Below are 7,265 nucleotides of genomic sequence, written 5' to 3'. Positions count from 1 at the left end.
GACACGGACGTAAGAAGACAAGGACAGGAGAGAGAAGGACGTGAGAGACAAGGACAGGAGAGACAAGGACGTAAGAGACAAGGACAGGAGAGACAAGGACAGGAGACAAGGACGTGAGAGACAAGGAACAGGAGAGACAAGGAAGGAAGAGACAAGGACTAAGAGACAAGGACGGAGAGACAAGGACGAGAGACAAGGACGTAAAGAGACAAGGACAGGAGAGACAAGGACTGAGAGACAAGGACAGGAGAGACAGGAAGACAGGCCTGGGACGTGTCATTTTGCTACATAATGTTCATTACTGAGCAGACTCATACAGTGAGGGAGGTGTCAGTCAGCCCATTTTAAAGAATGTATAAGAACAGTTAGAGCTCCTCAGGGAGCCTTTTCTCTGTTTGCACTGTTAAACACTCCTTCTTGTACATGAAATAATAAATTAAATTAAACTTTGATACTTTGAATCCAGTCCTCTTTATTTAAGGGTTCTTCTTTAAAACTTCCAAACAACATCTGTTTATAAATAAATGAGGGTCAGCAGTTTGTGAATGACTGCTCCTCAGTCTTCATCATATTTATCAGACAATTCAGATGGCAGCAGTCTGGCAGCTGGAGGGTTTAATAATGATCAGTAACTTCAGAATTTGAGCAATATGTTTGATTATGACTCTAATAAGGTGTAACATGTAGCTGAAAGCTGCTGTGACTTTCCCTGAGAGCAGTCTGCCTGGTAACAGCTTGATGGCAGGTCATGTGATCGGGTCTCTGGTTTTTAGAGCCGCTCACCCCCCCCCCCCCCCCCCCCCCCCCCCCCCCCCCCCCCCCCCCCCCCCCCCCCCCCCCCCCCCCCCCCCCCCCCCCCCCCACGCCCCCCCCCCCCCCCCCCCCCCCCCCCCCCCCCCCCCCCCCCCCCCCCCCCCCCCCCCCCCCCCCCCCCCCCCCCCCCCCCCCCCCCCCCAGTCCCAGCTGGTTTCAGTGTTTGTGGAAGGAACAGACCGAACAGCTTCATCCTCAGCAGCTTCTCCTGCTCTTCGCAGCCTCTGCACAGCAGGGACACCACCACACTGATCAATACACTGATCAATACACTGATTCACTGACCAATACACTGATCAATACAGAGCACGATCACTACACTGATCAACTGATCAATACACGGATCCTGATTAATACACTGAGTCAATCCGGATCACGTGATCAATACACTGATCAATACACTGATCACTGACCAATAACGATCAACACACTGATCAATTACACTGATCAATACCTGATCACTACACTGATCACGACACTGGACCAATACACTGATTCACTGATCAATACCTGATCACTGATCACTACACTGATCACTGACCAATACACTGATCACTGATCACTACACTGATCACTCACTGAGGCAATACCTGAGCACTGACCATACACGGATCAGATCGATACACTGATCAAGGATCAATACACTGACCAAAGACCTGATCACTGATCAATACACTTGTCAATACACTGATAAATACACGGATCACGATCACTGACCAATACACGATCACTGATCAAACACGGAGCACTGATCACTGACCAATCCTGATCACTGATCACACACGGATAATACACGACCATACACTGATCACTGAACAATACACTGATCACTGATCATATTGTTAACAGTCTCGGATGTTCTGGGTGTTTTTTTTCTCTTATATGGATTCATGGAATCATTTTTGGGCCGTTGTGTGTTTAACTCGACTGATCTGAGAACTTGAGTTCTCGCCTCTTGGTATACAACAAGATGGAGTACACATGTTCAGCAGCAGTTGTGGGGAGTTTTTGTTGGATTCACAAGTACGGGTGAAGAACGCAGAGTACTGGAACAATGATGCGTCCATGTCTGGCGTCAGACGAGAGGCGAGAAGGAGAGAACTGTTGAACCACATTCAGGCCTGGTACACCACACTCGGATAAGTAGTGATTTGTGTTTGTGACTCAACAACACTGATCATCCTTCATGTTAACTCATTAATCATGAATATAAAATAATTAGCAGCATAATTACATAATTATTAAGTTATATAATGATATGTCTTTCATATTACATAATAGATTAATGATATAATGAATGTCTTTAATAATTACATAATATAATTAATTATTATAATGATCGCGGTCTTATTTCATAATACATATTATTAATTATTATAATGAGCGTCCTTTCATAATTACATAAGAGATTAATTACTATATGTCTCTGTCTTTCATATTACAATAATATATGAATTATTATAATGGAGCTGTCTTGAATAATTACATAATGATTAATTATTATAATGATCGGTCTTTCAAATCACATAATATATTAATTATTATAATGACCTGTCTTTAATAATTACATAATATAATTAATTATTATAATGAGCTGTCTTTAATATTACATAATATATTAATTATTTATAAGGATCTGTCTTTCATAATAGCATAAATATTAATTATTATAATGATCTGGTCTTTCATAATTACATAATAGATTAATTTGTATAATGATCTCGGTCTTTAATAAGTACATAATATATTATGTATTATAATGAGCTGTGGCTTTCATAATTACATAATAATATTAAATTAATGATAATGAGCTGTCTTTCATAATTACATAATATATCATTAGGATAATTGATCTGTCTTTCATAATTAATAATATAGTCAGTATTATATGATCTGGTCTTTCATAATTACATAATATTTCATTATTATAATGATCTCTGTTGTTAATAATTAAATAATATATTATTATTATAATGGATCTGTGTCTTTCATAATTACATAATATATTAATTATTATATGATCCTGTCGTTCATAATACTAATATATTAATTATTATAATGAACTGTCTTTAAATAATTACATAATATATAATTATTAAGAATGATCTCTGTCTGGCATAATTAAATAATATATTAATTTTATAATGAGCTCTGTCTTTAATATTACATAATATATTAATTAGTATAATTACATAATATAGTAATTATTATAATGATCGGTCCCGTTTAAGCGAAGCCCGTAATGTCGGCGGCACTCTGTGACGCCCCCGGGTGGTCACCATCCCTCCATGCTGTTCGGCAGCGTCTGACTTCTACCCACAACACATCAAGGTGAGCTGGATCAAGACGACAGGAAGTCACCTATGATGTCACGTCCACTGATGAGCTGGCAGACCGGATTGGTATACCAGATACACGCTCACCTGGAGTACACGCCAGGTCAGTCCAGTCCAGGTCCCAGTCCAGGTTCTGGTTCTTGGTCCAGTCAGAACTCTGATGGTGTTGTTTGTGTGGTTCAGGTCTTGGAGAGAAGATCTCCGTGTGTGTGGTGGGCACGCCAGCCGAAAGAACCTCTGATAACTGACTGGGGTAAATACCTGTCCTGTCTGCTCTCTCTTCTGTTCTGCTCCAAAAAAAAACCTGTCTGTCTCTCACTGTCTGACTGTTCACCTGTCTGTCTGCTCACCTGTCCTGCTGTCTACCTGTCTGCCTGCTCACCGTCTGTCCGCTCTCAACTGTCTGCCTGCGACCTGTCTATCTGCGCACCTGTCTGTCTGTTCACCGGGTCTGGGGTCTCTCACCGGTCTGTCTGCTCACCTGTCGGTCTGCTCACCTGTCTGTCTATTCACCTTCGGTCCTGCTCACCTGTATGTCCTGCTCAAATGTCGTCTGCTCCCTGTCCGGCTCTCACCGGTCTGTCTGCTCACCTGTCTGTCTGTCCTGTCTGTCCTGTCTGTCGGTCTGTTTACCTTCTGTCCGCTCTCACCTGTCTGTCTGCTCACCTGTCTGTCTGTTTTACCATGCTGTCCCTAGCACCACCCCCCCCCCCCCCCCCCCCCCCCCCCCCCCAAAAAACCCCACCCCCCCCCCCTCACCTGTCTGACTGCTTCACCTGTCTTTCCTCTTCACCTGTCTGTCCCCGCTCACCGGTCTTCGGCTCACCTGTCTGTCGTTTTTACCTGCTGTCTCTCTCACCCGTCTGTCTCTCAACGGTCTGTCTCTCTCACGCTGTCTGTTCTCACCTTTCTGTCTCTCACTGTCTGTCCTCAGACCCGTCCCTGCCCTGAGTCTGAGAGAACAAGATCGCCATCGGAGCCTCAGGACGGATCCTGGGTCTGATCTTGTCTCTGGCTGGATTCATCTACTACAAGAGGAAGTCCCAGGTCAGAACCAGAACAGCCAGTACAGACAGGACAGACAGTACAGACCAGCACAGACCAGCCAGACCAGGACAGACCAGCACAGACCAGAAAAGACCAGTAAAGACCAGAACAGACCAGGACAGACCAGAACAGACCAGCACAGACCAGGACAGACCAACACAGACCAGAACAAACCAGCACATACCAGAAACAAGACCAGAACAGACAAGTACGACCAGACAGACCAGAAAGACCAGCACAACCAGCACAGACCAGTTACAGATCAGCAAGTCCAGAACAGACCAGCACAGACCAGTACAGACAAGTACAGAACATACGACCAGCACGACCAGCACAGACCATCACAGACCAGACAGACCAGGCAGACCAGCAAAGACAGACAACCAGAAAACAAGAACGACCAGACATACCAGACAGACCAGCACAGACCAGGACAACCAACACGACCAGAAAAACCACAAGACCAGAACAGACCAAGAACAGACCAGTACAGACCAGAACAGACAGGTAAGACCAGCACATACAAGAAACGACCACACAGCCCCAGCACAGACCAGTACAGATCAGCACAGTCCAGAACCAAACCAGCACAGACCCGTACAGACAATTCAGACGCAGAACAGACCAGTACAGACCAGAACAGACCAGCACAGACCCAGAACAGACCAGCACAGACAAGGACAGAACCAACAACAGACCAGAACAGACACACAGACCAGAACAGACCAAACAGACAAGTACAGACCGAACAGACAGGACAGACCAGCACAGACCAAAACAGACCAGCACAGACCAGTACAATCAGCACGTCCAGACAGACCAGCCAGACAAGTCAGACAAGTTCAAGACCAAACAGACCAGTACAGACCCAGCACAGACCAGCACAGACCAGACAGACCAGGAAGACCAGCACAGACCAGAACAGACCAGTACAACCGAACAGACCAGGACAAGACCAGAACAGACCAAAGCACAGACCAGGACAGACCAACAAGAACAAACAACCAGCACAGACCGAACATACCAGTAACAGACCAGAACAGACAGGTACAGACCAGCCACAGACCAGACAGACCAGCACAGACCAGCACAGACCAGTAAAGATCACACAGGTCCAGAACAGACCAGCACAGACCAAGTAAGGGAAGACAAGTTCAGACCAGAACAGACCAGTAACAGACCAGAAACAGACCAGCACGACAAGAACAGACCAGCAAAGACCAGGACAGACCACACAACCAGAACAGACCAGCACAGACCAGACAACCAGAACAGACCAGTACAGAAACCGAACAGACAAGTACAGACCAGCACAAACCAGAACAGACCAGCACAGACCAGTACAGATCAGCACAGTCCCAGAACAGACACACAGACAGTAAGACAAGTTTCAAGACCAGAACAGACCAGTACAGACCAGAACAGACAAGTCAGACGCAGTACAGACCAGAACAGACCAGTACAGACAGAACAGACCACACAGACAGAACAGACCAGTGCAGACCAGTTTTAATGAGGTGGGATTCTGAGGTTTGACTCTGTCGTTGTCTTTCTTCACTGCAGGAAGGATAGCCTGGTCCCAATAACTGATACTGGACTGGACCTGGTTTCTGGTGCTGGTCCTGTTTGTCAGCTGCTGCTTAACCTGCTGGTGTGTTTTCAGCTCACAAGCTGGTCAAGTGCTGCCCACTGCTGACGCGGCTGACCACCTGCTGGTCCTGATGATCTGTACCTGATCCTCTGCTGTCTAACGCTGATCCAGGACGGTCCTGTTCACTTGAGGACTGAAGTCCCTGGACCAGGTTTAGTCTGGACTCTGGAATCTGGACTTTACCTTCGCTCCACACTGACTCCTGCTTTGAAATAAGAATAGAATCCAGTGATTTGAGTGATTTGATATTTCTCCTGCAGTCAAACGCTTTGTAACCAACCAAATCAAACAGCAATAAACAGGAAGTGTCTCAGTGTCCGTGTCCGTGTGCTTCCTGTTGTTGTTTTATTCACAGGCCCATCACTGAGGACGTGAACCTTTCAGAGTCATGAACCATCAGCAGGCTCTGATTCTTTGTATCAACGTCTGAGGACGAGTGCCCACTCAATCATTTCATGTATTATTCATTGTCATTAATATTATTATAAAGTGAAATCAGCCAAGTCACAGCGTTCAAAACAAGTAACACAACAGTAACACAACAGGACACAACAAGTACGACAACAAGTAACACAGCAGGTACCCCAATTAAAAAAAAAATACACAACAAGGACACAGCAGGTAAATAAATACACACAAGTACACAGCAGGTACATAATACATACACATCTCATCCATGACACCAGTTGTCAACTAAAATAACTCCATGGCTGCCCTCTACAGGCCTGAACCTCCTGCAGCTGCCGCAGGAAGACAAGAAAAGAGTCCTCATCATAAGACACCTTGAGGACTCACCGTGAGTCAGGTCAGTCCAGGTGGGGTTTCCCAGCGAGGAGGGGCGCTTCCAGTCAGGGGGTCACCTGCTCGGCTCCCCTCATGCAGGAGGACTGATGTGGACCGTGTCCTGGACTTGGGTCAGTGACCAGCTCTTCATCCCGCTGAGGATCATGGGGAGTTGTGGACCTCTTTGAATGGTGAGGTCGATCATCTGTAAATTGATCATTGATTAGTCTGTTCATTACCGAATCCAAAGGTGTTTATCTATCACTGACACATCTGTAGCCTGAGGTATCTACATCACCGTGTGTGTGGATCCATGCACACACACACACACACCACACCACACTTAATGGACCATGCGGTGGCGCCCTCTGGTTGACATAAAGATGACTGACACAGGAAACAGGCTGAACAGTGAGGACGTCCTGCAGAGACAGAGGGACGTCGAAGAGTCAAAAAAATCAGATCCTACTTTACTAACCACTTTTTTCCTTGACCTGAACAGAAAACCCAAAAGATGAGGGACAGTTAAGGAGAGGATGAGGACAGATGTGAAGATAGGATATGAGGAAAGATGTGAAGGAGAGGCGGATGAGGACAGAGTGAGGGAGGAGAGGAGGACAGATGTGAAGGAGAGG

General features: G+C 45.8%; 1 pseudogene; it reads left to right on the top strand.

Moving 5' to 3' along the window:
- Window positions 1-351: 351 nt before the first annotated feature.
- LOC113745128 (H-2 class II histocompatibility antigen, A-D beta chain-like) lies at window positions 352-4,196 on the top strand (annotated as a pseudogene).
- The last annotated feature ends 3,069 nt before the right edge of the window (window positions 4,197-7,265 follow it).

This window comes from Larimichthys crocea, unplaced genomic scaffold, assembly GCF_000972845.2.
Source record: "Larimichthys crocea isolate SSNF unplaced genomic scaffold, L_crocea_2.0 scaffold468, whole genome shotgun sequence".
Lineage (NCBI taxonomy): Eukaryota > Metazoa > Chordata > Actinopteri > Sciaenidae > Larimichthys > Larimichthys crocea.
The sequence above is the reverse complement of the archived record's forward strand: the minus strand, read 5'-3'. Positions and strand labels throughout refer to the sequence as shown.